General features: G+C 31.5%; 2 long non-coding RNA genes across 3 annotated transcripts; one reads left to right on the plus strand and one right to left on the minus strand.

The window, feature by feature from the left end:
* Nucleotides 1–453: 453 nt before the first annotated feature.
* On the minus strand, nt 454–2,566 carry LOC123690007. 2 transcript variants are annotated; one of them, XR_006750853.1, is made up of 4 exons: nt 2,524–2,566; nt 1,403–1,615; nt 1,086–1,151; nt 454–759 (listed from the first exon to the last, which is right to left on the minus strand). It is a non-coding gene; the product is annotated as an uncharacterized LOC123690007 (long non-coding RNA). The 2 variants fall into 2 exon arrangements; XR_006750852.1 differs by having other exon boundaries at nt 972–1,151.
* A 3,580-nt stretch (nt 2,567–6,146) lies between these two features.
* LOC123690008 lies at nt 6,147–8,909 on the plus strand. Its single transcript, XR_006750854.1, has 3 exons — nt 6,147–6,326; nt 7,576–7,730; nt 8,794–8,909. It is a non-coding gene; the product is annotated as an uncharacterized LOC123690008 (long non-coding RNA).
* Nucleotides 8,910–15,894: the final 6,985 nt, after the last annotated feature.

Consider the following 15,894-nt stretch of genomic DNA (forward strand, 5'->3'; position numbering starts at 1 on the left):
ATAGAAAGAAAGTCCATTGGTGCACAGCCCGGGATCGAACCTACGACCTCAGGTATGAGAGTCACATGCTGAAGCCACTAGGCCAACACTACTCAATTTTTAGGATGCTTTTGATAATATTTAGATTAAATAGTTATTTGTAGCATTTGAAATGTTTTACTCTTGTATGCCAAACGGACAGCTCAGCCTATACAGTTAAGACCAGTGACAGGCAAAGTAGGGCCCGATAAGGTATTAAGCGGCCTGCCGAGGATCTATCAACATGGAAAGATGAAGAAAAGGTAGATTCCACTTATAATGTTTTTAAACAAACAAACAAACAAAACTATCTTTATTCCTATAGGAAGCAAGTACGCTTACGAACATCAAAAAAATGAAATTAATTGTAAATTTATATTTACTTTTTATAAATGTTATAATTAAAAGCTTTAACACACAATGCATTTTTTATACTTCTGGCCCACTTCGAGAAATTTTTAACTTTATGGCCTGCCATAAAAAAAGATTGCCCACCCCTCGTTTAGATGTTAGTTAAACCTTGAAACACGTTAAAATGCGTCGAGGCAAGGTATTCTACAACTGAGTTTTGTATGTGAGTCCCATGTATAAATTCAAAATGAAATCGTTAACAATAAGTACTTGAAATTTTCAGCGTTTAATAAAATGTTGAACTGAGTTTTTTAAAATGAATATAAAAATAAGGAAAACCTATGTTCAATATTTTTGTATGGCAGCTTCAGTGGCGGAAATTGACGGCACCTGAAAAATTTAAACCAATTGTGAAAATTCTGATATATTTTTTATTTGCCTTAGGATGTATTGTACGACAATATTCCTAATTTGAATTTCCCGGAATATCTGAATATGCTTATTCTTTTGAGCTGTATTTTTAAATATAGAACACGGATGTTAAACGGTAGCGTTAAATTTCTTTGTAACCCTAGAGTTACTAAAACTAAAAGTCTTCTTACCTACGGCTTGTTGATGTTAGTTTTAATGATCCCGTGAATCTCTCGTCTTACTTTTAAATTATGCTCTTAATGAACGTTCTATTTAATTTTTGTTGACTTGTATTTTTTGCTTACGTTAATTTATTGGCATAAAAAACAGTCTACTCTTCAGACATCTGCTTGAGTGTACTATATGCATTACTGAAATAAAATGAATTAATATAATTAACAAAGATAACATATCTGATCTTAAATACTATATAATATAATAGAATTGCAACACAACGCAATATCATTTACAACTTACAGGAGGTAAATGAAAATCAGTCTAGATGAAAATCAGGTTTACCAAGTGCTTTGAGTTTAGATGTTCGCAGATCGGCGCCAAATACTAATTGGACACATAGAAGGATTAATTTAATTTTTATTAATGAAAACTTGGAGACACTCACCCGTATTTTCCTTGCAAATAGTTCGCCTGGCATGGCACAGATTAACAAAGAATTGATAGCCTTTCTTATACCGGCTGAAGATCATACACACTGGCTCCTTATCATCAGCAGCCAAATCCTGGCAGACATCGCTGCATGGATCCACGAATTTTGTGACTTGCAGCAAACGGTTGGACACACCAAAAAGCTTGCTGTTTTGTCCTTTAATACCACCTTAAGTAGTTAAAATTCTCTTTAAATCGTGTTTTATAGTTTAATCTATGCTATACAGTTAAATAGTACCTCGCTGGCCTTCTATTAAATATTTCTGTAGTAATTGCGTGTTCTTATTTTTCCAATACATTTATTTAAATCATTAAGGTTTTTAAAATGTTAAGTGTTGAACACCACAGTAGCTCAGCTTGTATTTTGCTCGGATAGGCACAGCTGATCACCGTAACAAAACAAAACGATCAATATTAATAATTATCCCCATTCCCAAATTGATTTTCAACTGTTAATGATTGTATATTTTGTAATCACAAAGATTCTAGTTCAACCTTAATTGCACCATAACAGTTCGCGTACAATCTGTTACGTCTAGTTTTTTGTTGGACCACGAAATTAAGGAAAACACGTTTTTTAACTCTCAATAAATTGCAACTCTATAATATAAGGATACAACAAAAAAATCAAATAATACTGAAAACCTTCGGACTTTTAAGCCTCGTTTCAGATTGGACTAGTTTCACCAATAATGTAAAACAAATCTAGGCACTCTATTTTTCTTTTACACTTGTTAGTAATTACTGTTCAAATTGTATTTTGTTTTATAGAACAGGGGACAAACGGTCTCACCTGATGTTAAGTGATACTGCCGCTGCATACTCTCAATGTCAGAGAGCTCGCGAGAGCGTTGTTGTCTGTGTACGATTTTGTATGAGTTTACCTGCAAGTCGGCCTGGACTTCGATCGTCATACAATAACGCATCTCAATCTCAGCAATAGTGTGTAATGTAATTTTATATTATTTGAAGAACTAAAGCATCTGAACACGCTTACCCCTTAACGTGTAATGAAAATATTAACGAAAAGGTTGCCTTAAACCTATTTTTTTATATTTCTAACTTACACCATCTCACCTATGAATATGAACGTGTAACAAACACAAAATATAATTGAAACAATTTTCTTGTACATTTTATGGCACATAAAATAAGCAGCTATTCGAAGACGTATATATATAACTCTATATAACTCTTTCAATCTTCGGACTCCTTTTAATAATATATTTTAATTATTTAATTTTAAAGTTAGTTATTAGGTATATTAGAATTATCTACAATTATATTTTTATCTTTTAATTGAATTGCTAAAAGATATTATTTAATAAAATATAATAAATTACATATTAGTAAACACATAATATACACATCGCTACTGTGAATTCACTCTGCGAACAAACAAATATGTTGATAGTGTCGGAGACAGCATTATTCATATATATTTTATTTTATAAATTATCTACAAATATAAATATTATATAAATGAAAACCGGGCTTATTTAATTAATGTTGGCGATTAAAATAATTAAACGTGTCAAACTATTTTTTTAAATTACAATGCTACATACATAATTAATTAGAAATACACAACTGTAAACATTAACATTAACATATTTAATGATGATGTTAGATAAAATTTCTTTGATATTAAGTCGGATGTATTTGTCAATTGTCAGAATCTACAAAATAAGTAATCCATCAACTGCTGTATTTATTTTGGTACGAATGTTTAAATACCATTTATTGCGGTTAGGTTTAGGACACACTAAAATATTATATAGAATGTTAACGTATTTAACACCAGCTGTTATGATGATATCGTGCCAGATATCCGTCCAATCGCAATATGAGGATAGGTATTCGCCTAAACTATTTAAATAATTTGATTTTTTAAATCCACTTGCTACGGTCCTGTTATACCCATTCACCATGCCTCCTTATGGGTCCTGTTTTATTGTTAACTTCAATTTAGTCTTTAAGTCTAGGTGTGCCGAAGCCTTAATCTCATCAATTTGATCGTAAATCAAACAAGGCTCGACTTACAGTTACCAAAATTCATGAAAAATTGTTTGTCATTTGAGTTGTGTATAAAGTTGATTAATATCGACTAAATTATTGCTGAAACACGTTCTCCTCTCACAACATTGTTATATCCTTAAGGTAATGTTATTGCATGCATACAGGTGATTAATACAGCCCCTCCGGTATGCACTCACTATAGTATATAATAATAATAATCATTGGCACTACAACCTCTTTAGGTCTTGGCCTCAGATTTCTGAATCTGTTTCTTCATCAAATTTTGAATCTAATAGGCAAGTAGGTGATCAGCCTCCAGTGCCTGACACACGTCGTCGACTTTTTGGGTGTAAGACATGTCGGTTTCCTCACGATGTTTTCCTTCACAGTTAGAGCAAATGTTAAATGCGCAAATTGAAAGAAAGTCCATTGGTGCACAGCCGGGGATCGAACCTACGACCTCAGGTATGAAAGTCGCACGCTGAAACCACTAGGCCAAAACTGCTCAATGTACCGTGTCAACATCCCACCGCGAGATGTACCGTCATTATGTGAGATGAGCCTTGGCACAGCAAGATCCATCTCAACATCGGCCCATTAGCCCTTTTTGTTTTGCAGGGAGAGGTTGGTGCCAAGCTTTTCCTTCCTACATGTCTGTGTGTGGCCTTACTCAGTGGTACTACGAAGTTCTGTGAGTCTCACTGTTCGCATTTGTCTTATGATTCATGAAATAATTATGTAGATCGGCCTGTTCTCGGTTAAATGCGTAATCGTGTATGACATGATGAATTGTAAACCTCTTCCTTTGCGTGTTTAAAAAGATTCAAATTATATCCATATCTTTTATAAGTGTTTCTCTTTTACAATCTGCAATGCAATGCAAACTGAGGCCAAAATACATTTAGGGTTTAGCGCCACTGGTAATCTTAGTATATATAAATCTCCTGTTACGATGTTTGTCCGCGATGGACTCCTACACTACTTAACCGATTTTAAATTAACTTGGCACACCGTGAGCAGTCTGGTCCAACTTAAGAGAGGATAGCCTAGATCTTTAATTATAGTCGGAATTTTATTTTATTGCAAATTATTTGTTTATTATTTAATACAATTCTAACAGATGGCGCTGTGTTAAAAGTACCAACGTTTCACATAAGTTCTACCGTTTCCTTGAATAGTTTACTACTATGGAATATAACAAAAACCTTAGCCGCAGCAACGCTTGGCCGAGTCTGCTATTTATTAATTAAATAAATGAGGGAAAAACCCTTTTTTTTTTAAAGACCAATTTAATTTATTTTATCCTATATATAAAACTTTTTATAAAAATCACTATTAAATAAATATAGCTTGCTTAACAATGTTTTTCAGGAGTCATGAGTTACTTCGACTGTATGCGGTCAATCTACATTCCATTCAAGCTTGCGGGATTATTTCCCGTATCGGGACTGTTAAAGGCCAATGAAAAACAATCCAGGTTAGTTTTTTTTAATTTTAATTTGATATGAATCTATAAAACCTTTAAACATAATATTTAATATTGTATTTAACCGACTATGATTTTGAATTTAATGATTAATTCGTTGCCTTATTACGTTCTTGACTATTATACTATATGTATTGTGCAAATCCGTGTTTTTTGTTCTTTTTTTGGCTGTAATTGTAAAGCTGTAGGAATAATAAAGTAAATTATATTATCTTCTAATTGAATCAATCGAAAGAAAACGCGCTCAAATACTATGTATAAGGGTGTACTTGAATTTATGTCGCATGAGTATTTCTTTTTTACGTTCGCTCCTAAGATATTTCTAATAAACCACGACCGATTACTTAATAAATAAACGTTTTATTTTAAATTGTTTTATTAGATTCTACCCGACTTAATCTATTTAAAATTATTTTCAGATTTACTTGGAAATCAATATATGCAATTTCCTGTTTATTTATAATTGTTCTACAATTTTTTTATCTCAGCATACATATATATGATTATACATTTCAAGAGGACATTTCATTCCGGCATACTAGTGAGTGTTTTATATATAATTAATGTTTTAATAACATTTATAACCTAACAAACTTCAAAATCCTTAAAATTTCTAAAGTATGAAAATATATAATAGTGTGTTTCATTCAATATTTCTCTCTCTCTCTCTCTCTTCATTCGGTAGCACATGTCTAGGCTAACCACATGGTTAGGAAGGGAATATCTCAAGTGCACTATTTCCATCGGCTTCTGTCCAGTACCTCTCTTATAACAGAGTACAGTTTTGAGGGCGGTTGAATCCTTGTCATTGACTCGATCACACGAGTTGGTGAGTGGCCAGGTCATCTATTCTGTTACTTACAAAAGTTTCTCCATTTTCTCATCGCCTCTGTTCATTAAGGCCGAAATATGAGATAATTCGTTGTCGGCAATTGATAGACGAATATATATCTAACCTTATTTATTTAGTGGCTCTCAAGGAACCTTCGACTGTGCATAGAATAATATTCATAGGCCTCTTTTACTCGTAGCCCACTTGATGAAGACAGCGTTCTTCGCTTACACATACTCAGTTTCCCTTCTAATGTTGTAGAAAATAAATTAATATTTTAAATATGTTACCACAAATATTCTCTCATCATCGTCTACAATCAGCCATACATATTATTTTTAATATTTTGTTTTTCAGTTCGATTAATCGATCATATGACGTCAACTATGGCAATAATAATATTTATAAAAAGCAGTTTGCGTTGGAAAACAGTTTTGGAAAATATAAATAAATGTGAAAGACTATTAAAATCGCTTAAAAATTCTAAGAAGTTTGTTACGCTTTCTAAGAGAATCAGTTGTATCTTTTTAATACCCCATATTGGTAAGTTGTATTATTATGCTGGTGGAGATTTAATCTGAGATTTTAATCTGAGATTTAATCTCTTATTGTAAAATATTTACTGGAACGGTGAAGGAAAACATCGTGAGAAAACTGACATGTCTTAGACCCAAAAAGTCGACGACGTGTGTCAGGCACAGGATATGCCTGGAATGCCTGAGGCTGAGTACTTGCCTATTATATTTAAAAATGATCATGAAACAGATTCAGAAATCGAAAGGTCAAGACCTAAAGAGGTTGTAACGCCACTGATTTATTATTTATTTTTTTTATATTAAAGATGAAAATTAATGTTAAATATCTAAGATGGATTGATTATATAATTTTAAGAAATAATTAAACTATAATCTTTACTTCCAACACACAGATATAAAATATTTATAGTAATAGCAATAGTAACTAAAAAATTATTAACAGAAATTTAAAACGTTTGGCTCTTGTACTTTTAACACTGATAGGATTTCTTCGCTGTATTGCGATGCTGATTCATTAAGCGAGGAATCACCAGCTCACAAGAAAATAATCGTTCAGAGATTCATAAATTGCAGAATATAGAGTGAGCTTTTTTATATAGTATATAACTGTATTTGGTGAATAAGTGTTTTCAAATAAGTAAAAACAAACATTTTGTAGTTTGGTATATTTTTAGTGTAATATTTCTTACTTTTGTAAATTTAATCTTCACCGTAATTGTCATATATTGATTAGTTATATTTCAACTTATACTGAAGACGATTTATTATAAACGGTGTAGTTGTACTTAATAAATAAATAAACGTCCACCATGACTGTCGCACATGGCCACCCAGAGGTTCGATTCTCGGTGCGATAAAATTATTGCTTTTCAAGGTGAAGTCTAAAAGGTGATCACATTCTTATTTATTTATTCGGAAACCAAACAGGAACATCCTTACAATAAACAAAGACAAAAAAATAAAACACAAAACAAACACACTAGATGCATCCACAATAGGTTACATTATATCTTGAATATAAAGAAAAACACTTTTTTACGGATTGAAGTTATATATTACTGTAAACTTATAATTTTTTAGACATAATTTTAAATTTACAGTAATACATAACTTCAATCTGTAAAAAAGTGTTTTTCTTTAAATGTGTAAAAGTTATGTTAATAAAAGACAATACTATTCTTGAATTTGTTTTTCAATACTTTAACCAAAGAAAATAAAAATAAATATCTTGAAATATATTCCTATTACAATTTCAGTGGACCAAGCGTTAGTCATAGCAACATTTATGAGCTTCATTCATAATTGTTTTACGTTAACTCTACGTGAAGAAATTCAATTGTATTTTAAAACATATTTTAAAAAACATTTTGTATACGTACCTTTCAATCTTGCAACTTCAATGATTTTTCAGGTAAGTAACCAATTAATAAAACTTTAGATATATCGGCTTGTTAGACCACGGTTACATTCGCGATCAAATCGTAAATTATAATTAACATTTGTTCTACTACGCGTCTAACCTAATCGAATATTCAATGCTCTTATGTTAAACGGTTCCTGGGTCATCAGGTACGTGAAATAATAGAAGATTTTTATCTTACTTTATACTCACCACTTACGTATAACAATAGAATATGAGCGATATAATAAAATGATAATTGCTATACAATTAAACAATCGAAGAGAGTGCCTACGTCTGGCTTTGCTCTCGGGGTGTAACTCGGACGATTAAGGAAATCGTCATGCTTATAATTGATCCAAGTGTACAGCCAGGGCACGTACATATAGGGTAAATTATCACGTTTGTAAATGAGCAAAATGTACGAACCTTGGCATGTACATAGGGAATCATCATGCTTATTTATTTATTTAGTACTCCTACAGCTAACATAAATTATATATAATTACAAACAAATACACTGAGAATATAGCCAAAGATGGAATACATGATACGTTTAACAACAAAAAGATTTATAAAAGGGAACAAACAAACAAAAATTATTTAATACATTTGACTTATTGTGATTTAATTTATTTCACTAAGCTTATAAAACTAAGAAAGCCTGAGTTAGCAATATGTACAGCCTTGGCTCGTACACATGTGTAGGAAGAGGAGGTCAGACGATGACACGCCCTCAGCACTATGCTTAGAACAATCCTGGGTCTTTAGAGACTTGAATAGGCTAAACAATTTCGATAAAGTTAGTGGCTGAAATATGTATGCGAAAATGTTTGTGTGTGATAATGACTTGCCTGAGTGTCTACGGTCGGCGGTATCACATCCATCTGGTAATCTTCCTGACCGTTCGCCATTCGTTATTTATAACATTTTTTTGTAAATGTAAAAACATATTAAAAAAATATTATCGTATAATTAAATTTTATTTAGTTACTTATAATTGTGTATGTGCACATTTTTAGGTTCAATCTATTTGTGTCACTATAATTTATGTTAAAAAATATATTAATTCTAGTTTTTGAGGTTGCAACTGAACTTCGTGGTAAGCGGCGTGGATTTCTTCATCACATCGCATGCTCTGTACTTGGCAATGTTATTTCGGAATTTTAATCGTAATATGCGTCGAGATCAAGTGAATGTAAGTATATATATAAGTGCAGTTCTTTAATTATATACTTATTGCTTTCTCTGCCTGACAGTAGCTGTTGATTTTTGCGCCCAAGGCATGCAGGTTTTTAACGATGTTTTACAACACCGAACCCGCGAGTATTCACTATGCAAAAATATAACAGATAATATATTAGATTAATCCGACAAGATTTCGTTTGTTTTTCCATTTTGTTTAAGATTTCAGTTTGTACACAAAATGATCTGAAATGAATGAATGAAAATCTTTTTGAAGTGAAACTTCTTTAGAATCGTTGTGATTTCAAACCGGATGCAACGAAAAAGCGACAGTAAAAAGAGACAGAAACATTAATTCATCATATGATTTAACGTGGGAGAAAATGAGATAGCAGGCATTATACAGCCTCTCTTTACTGCCGCTTTTTCATTTGATCGAATTTCAAACTTTCGATGTTTTAGTTTTTCCCAAATTAAAAATTTATATTAAACTTATAAATTAAAATTTATCATTAAAATATACTGTTTTAAAAGAACACACACATTTAGATAATGGAAAATGATTAATTTATATATGATTAATAATAAAAAAAATGTTTTTGAAGGTTTCACTTCTACCATGTGTGAATTGCACATATGTTTTTTTTTTGAAACTGGCTTCATTTAGTTTAAAAAAAAAATGGAATCATTACGATCATACTCTGGAGTTTTACCCCTACGTTGATAACATTCCGCACCGGCGCACAACACGATTTGCAGCGTCGTTTTTTGTGAAAACAAAGTACTCGGAATGGAATTTCTTGCCTCAATCTATCCTAAATATTAGTTCATATACGCCAGAACCCAATATTTAATCCACAATCTCAGATTGTTTTCAATCAGACCGTGAAAGTCGTTCGCTCTCCTATCTGCATCCCAATAACCAAACCCTATGAACAGTATCCATTTTTAGCGACGGATGGAATGCAATCTCTTCGCTCTTTACACTCATATTTGATAGTCAATATACACCAAATAAAGTAAAACCGTAATAATAATATTAAAATTTATATGTCTATGTTCAAAACATATCAAATAGCTTTTTAATTTTTTAAAAAACTTAAGATAGATATTGGCACAGTTGAACTTGTATTTTCATACAAAGGTCTATCCTTCGATTCCGTCGACTAGTTATTGGCACACTTTTATCAATATTTGTATGAAGATGGTCAAAAATTGGATTAAGATATGTTATTGGGTTTGGGCGTTAAGTGTCGACTTAATAGTCATCATCTCACCTCACCTAACATCAGGTGGCATTGTGGTCGAATGTCTGTCCAACATACATAATACTATGATGGTTATGATAGTTTGCAGGTAATAAAATGTATTGGGCAAACGTACGTATGCAGTATACCCGACTGTGTCACCTTGTCACAAACATTGACAATGTAATTAATCCATTTGTATTGATATCATTGCTCGCAAATCTTCTGCAAAATTGTAAATTAATCTACGTCATTCTCATGTAAGTTGTGATTTCAAATATTAAACTGTGTATTTGTGTGATCTTGATTTGTTTAAAAACGGAAAGACAATTTGATCTGTGTTTATGTATATATAGTTGAGGTTATAATAAGAAGGTGCTAAATATACATGTTTGTCCACAAATATTCTTAAAAGGCTGGTAACATCTCGCCAGACTGTCCATGGGCATATCAATTAATATCAGGTGAACCTGCTGTCCTGTCCGTTTGCCCCCTGGAATATATATTTATGACTTTTAAGGACTATTCAAGCAGCTTTAGCATATTATAACTTAAATAACAGTGTAAGATTTATCAAAATCGGCTAGGCTATCAAACCTATTATAATACAATAGGTATTATAATATTTTTTAAATACTTAACCGATTTTGAAAATCTTACTCAGTTGATTTTTTAAATAATGAAATTTAATATATCAATTAGCCTTTTGGGTTTCCATTTCTTTTTTTATTTTTCTGATTTACTGTGAAACTGTGAAATAAGTGAAAAATATAAAAATAAGACTTTTAAACTTTCACTTACTTTATGGTCTGGGCCTGTACTGGGTCTGTAATTGATTATTTTTTTTATTAACGATTATTTTATATTTCCCTATATTTTGCACTATTATTTTATCATCTAGCACTAAAAATACAACCCTACTACAAATCCCTTTTTGACAGCGATATTAGAACTGGGAACTTCAAACTTCACAGTAGTCGACAGCTACGCTCTCTTATTATTTTTTTATGTAATAGGAGGCAGACGAGCAGGAGGCACACCTGATGTTAAGTGATACCGTTGCCCATGGACACTAGCACTACCAGAAGGCTCACAAGCGCGCTGCTGGCCAAAATTATTATATAGAATTAGGAAGTAAGCTATTGTATAGAATTTAATTTAAATGAATCCAATGTTTTTTTCATTTCGTTTTGCCAGAAATCGTGATTTCAGTGATGGGAGATCTAATAGTACACAATGTGCTTACGATTATGGGTACGAGTAAAACTATTTATTTTTAATATCTTTGTTTGTCTTGTACGACACTGCAATTTCGTGGTTTCTTGTACACCAAACGATTGGAATTCCTTGCCGCCTTCTATTTTCCCTAGACAGTTTAGTATCGGTTCATTTAAGCGGCTGTTATATAGGCATCTCCTGGACTGGTTTGCCCACTAATAGATCTATCTAAATTAATATCAGGTGGGATTGTAGCCAAACGTCTGTCCAGTTTTATTCTCCAATGTTTAGGGTTATGTCGAACTACGACAACCATTTTCAAGACAGTAGAGATATTTTCTACCCCAAGAAGAGAGATGTGAAGAAGTACCTGGAGAAGTGGGAAGACTCCGATTTTTTTAAGTAGCAGTTTTTTTTTAAAGTAGTAGATATTAATAAATTCTTAGTATAATTTGTTGCTTTTTTTTAATTTTGCAGTTTTTAATTTTATTCTTTTGTTTTTCTTTTAAATGACACTTTGTCCTTTAATGCTTGTTTTCTGTTTTTTATTGAATCTGTGTAATCTGTTTTGGCTTTGTGTATTGTATTTGTGTTTTGTATAATAATATGTGTTAAGTAGCTGTTGATTACTTGTAGGCGCATCCGTTAACATCAGACATCAGGTTGTCAATGTCAGCCTAGCGAAGCGTCATTGTGGATGGTTGTGAGAGCGGCCATCTTGACAGACTGTTGTTCGAGACGGCGCCCGCACACCGCGCTTGTGACGAATCGCTTTGAATCTGAGTGATAGTTTAATCTAGTGTTATAATTAAGTTGATGACGTATTGCTTAGATTGTACATTGCTCATTTCACTGTGCATTTCGATTGTTAAGCCCCGTGTTGATTATACAACTGTAATTATAACAAGAACACCTACCTACCGACATACATCACACAACATGACTTTTGATGAAGGCCATCCTGCCTCTTCATACTTATTATTAAATAAATAAATAAATAAATTCCATATTTAGTCCATTCTCGCCAATAGCGCGCCTTCATGTTAAGGCGTCGAGATTTATCGGTAAAATAAGTTTTTTGTTTGGTAGAATTTATTTATTGGGTCTATGACTTCATACGTCTACACTCCTGCGTATATGGCAATAGAAAATAAGCAACGACCACAGTCGATCTGCAGTCAATTATTTTTTTAATACTTCTTAGAGCTTTATAAAAAACTACGCTTTTAGAGAAAGTACTCTGGACTACATTCAACAATATTATGCGCTGCTTTACTCAATAGCAAAGACGTTTAGCACTTTGGCGGCGATGGCATGGCTCCATAAATTAACACGGGTACCCCTTGATGCTTTATTTGAAATTGGCCCAAATGACTACAATATTGAGGTAACAAAACAATGCTTTCGTGTAACATAGTGTTTTCATCAAAGTGTTCAGTTAGTCTTGACGCCAAAAAGAGTGGCAAAGGAAGGAAAGGAATTTTTCTTGATTGGAATTACGTCTTCAACCCGCAGTTTATCATTATCCAATTATTGATGTTACTTTATTTATCATGCTCTTAATAAGGTTTATGTTTGTGTTTTATCTTGCGGCTGCTTGTATATTTTTTTACCTTGCTAGCTTGCGTATGTAATCGGTGTATATGTGTGTATAAAAGTTAATTAATTAATTACGCCTCTTATTATCTATAGGTTTAAGTCTAACAATATCTAAACTCTTTGTTTCTCATTATGACTATAATTTACTTCAGACGTGAACAATTGAATAGAAAAGAACTGCGAAAAAAAGCTTTTGGTACTTTTAGTATTAATAGTAGTCCGGGTTGGAGCATTAATTAATGCAGTATTGGCCGTAGTAGTAGGCTTAATTTAGAGCGATAAGAAATATATAAATTTAAAAAGCAAAGATTAAAACACGCTAGTGAAAACATTGCTAAATATAAGGAAATTGTTTTTCAGAACAAAATGGTTCACGAAATATGTTATTATGATTAATTATTTTAATTTTTTTAGATGCAGCGTTTCATGGATCAAGTCCATAATTCTATGATTGGTTTGAGTGGATTTAAATTTTTTGTTATTACACAAAGCACTATTCTCACGGTTAGTATGTTATGTTAAATATTAATAGAGCGACCTTTACAGTCTTTTTAAAACTTTTAAAACATTGACAGACCAAATCAATATTATATGGCAATTATTTCAGTAAAAATTAAACGCTAATAAGTTTATTGAAGTTGCCGTAAAAAAAGTTTATTGTTTATGTACATTCATTAATAAAATTTCATGTGAAATGTCTCGCATTAACATAGTGAGACCGATAAAGACGAAAGACTACTTATTAAATTGTGCGATAAGACTTTTTTTATGAATGCCCATTTATGCCACAGTATCATAACTTCACATGACATTCGACACTTACATTTTATGGTTTGAAACCTCTTGAAATCTCTTGTTTCAGTTTACGTCTACAATCATTACATATGAAATTTTTGTTCTACAGTTAATGTATATTTATGAGTGAAATTTGAATATCCATTTAAGATGTACTAAGAAGTAAACTGCATAGTAAAATTTTAGACAATTGTTATTAAATTATTTTCTAAACATATGTCTGAGTCAAGCTAAATGTTATTATTAAGTTGATTGTTACATCAGTGTGACTTTATTTTCTTTATATAACCTGTAGTTTTGAATTTGGAAATAAAACGTTCTACGTTCACGAAGTTTATACCAAAGAGTTTTCATTAGTATTTGAAGCGCGTCCCTTCTATAGTTCATTAAAATTTTTACTAGTCTGTGGCTGCGTCTGAATTGGCGCCACGCTAAATGTTAGCATGTAGATGGTTACCTCCGTTTTACTTTATTTTCTTTCGTCGTGTCGTAAGTATGAATTTCGAATTTAAACGTTGTACAAAGTCAACCAAAGAGTTTTATTCACTAATTGAACCGCGTCTGCTTTGCGATGCTTAAAATTAGAGATTTTTTTCAAATTAATATTTTATTTATAGATTTTGCGCATAAGATAAAGTAAAGTATAAAATAATAAACAATGTAATTGCTGTTTTAAAATAATTGCATATTTTATTAACCAAGCCGTTCAGGAACATTTCTTACTTATCTCTTAGGATTTGTCTTGGAATAGTTACATAAAATTATATAAATATTATATAAATAAATAAAGTTACATATAAAAATTGGTGCTTACGTAAATAAACCTAACCCAAATCTATTTGGCTTATAAACTATTGTGATTTTATAAAAAGTGTACTCCTTTTAATAATATTTTTTAATAATTAAATTTTAAGGTTAGTTATTAGATATATTTTTAGTTTGTAATTGTATATTAATGTTTATATATTATCTAATACATTAGTTGTATACTTCACGATTATTTATTGAAGCGGTACTTGTTTTCATATTTAAACATCAATAATTTAAGTTTAGGCTGTCCATGCTAACCATTAAATTTTTGCCGCGGTGGTTAATACGTAAGTACCAAAACAATATAATATGTTACGCCAGGTTACGATGGCGTGTGTGAATGCAGACACCAAAGAACTAAGATATATTTTATGAAGACATTTCACACGCGATTTGATTTATGAAGTGATCTATGTACGTAAGATATCGTTTTGTGAGACTGTCGGTAATAAACCGTTCATAAAAGGAGTTTGTGGTAAACTTTTGCGCAATGTTTACGAATCACAACTACTGGATACGCAGACATGCGCTGTTTGCAATAAAAATGTGTGTTGTATAATTTTAATGGGTACTTACACAGTCATTTTTCTGGATATCATAAAACTAAATGAAACTAAATATGATTTTTATGGGTGTTTTAATTCCAAGGAGGCGATTGGATTTAGCGATAAGTTTGATTAGATTTTAAACTATGGGTCGATAATTTATTGTACAGTTTAATTTAGACGAAGATATTTTTCATACAACAATATATACAGCATAATAAAAACATTCTTCATATTATATACTTCCTGCGCATGTTTTTTTTGTAAAGTATTGGTATCTATCTGTATAAATAGTATTAAAAGTAGTTGTTGTTTATAACTCCTAATAAATTATAAGTATGTTATTTGTGAATACCAGTCCTGTAATAGAGGCTTTATTAAGAACTTTGAACAATAAAAAAAAACATACAATTATTTTCGCTTCACATCTTGTGGGTGTGGCTCAAATCAATAATATAAGTGAATAAGTACTAATGTTTGAATAATTTAAAATGAGAATCATTTCTACGAAACTATTTGGTTTCCGTAGTGTCAATTTATCGACTGTCAAAACAAGGCGATACTTCAGTTTCAGTTTATTTTACAACTTAAAGTTCCGACGTGCCAAGTAAGACAACTTGCATAATACCTTTATAACCTTGGAAATATTATAAAGGAAAGGTTACAAAGCACATTCAGAATTTTAAATATAATTCTGGTTAAAACCAACAAAAATAAAGTTTTTGCTCTGGTTCGTCAATAGATTTTTTATTTATAAATTACTAGCTGACCTGGCAA

The sequence above is a fragment of the Pieris rapae genome, chromosome 19 (genome assembly GCF_905147795.1).
Source record: "Pieris rapae chromosome 19, ilPieRapa1.1, whole genome shotgun sequence".
Classification (NCBI taxonomy): Eukaryota; Metazoa; Arthropoda; class Insecta; order Lepidoptera; family Pieridae; genus Pieris; species Pieris rapae.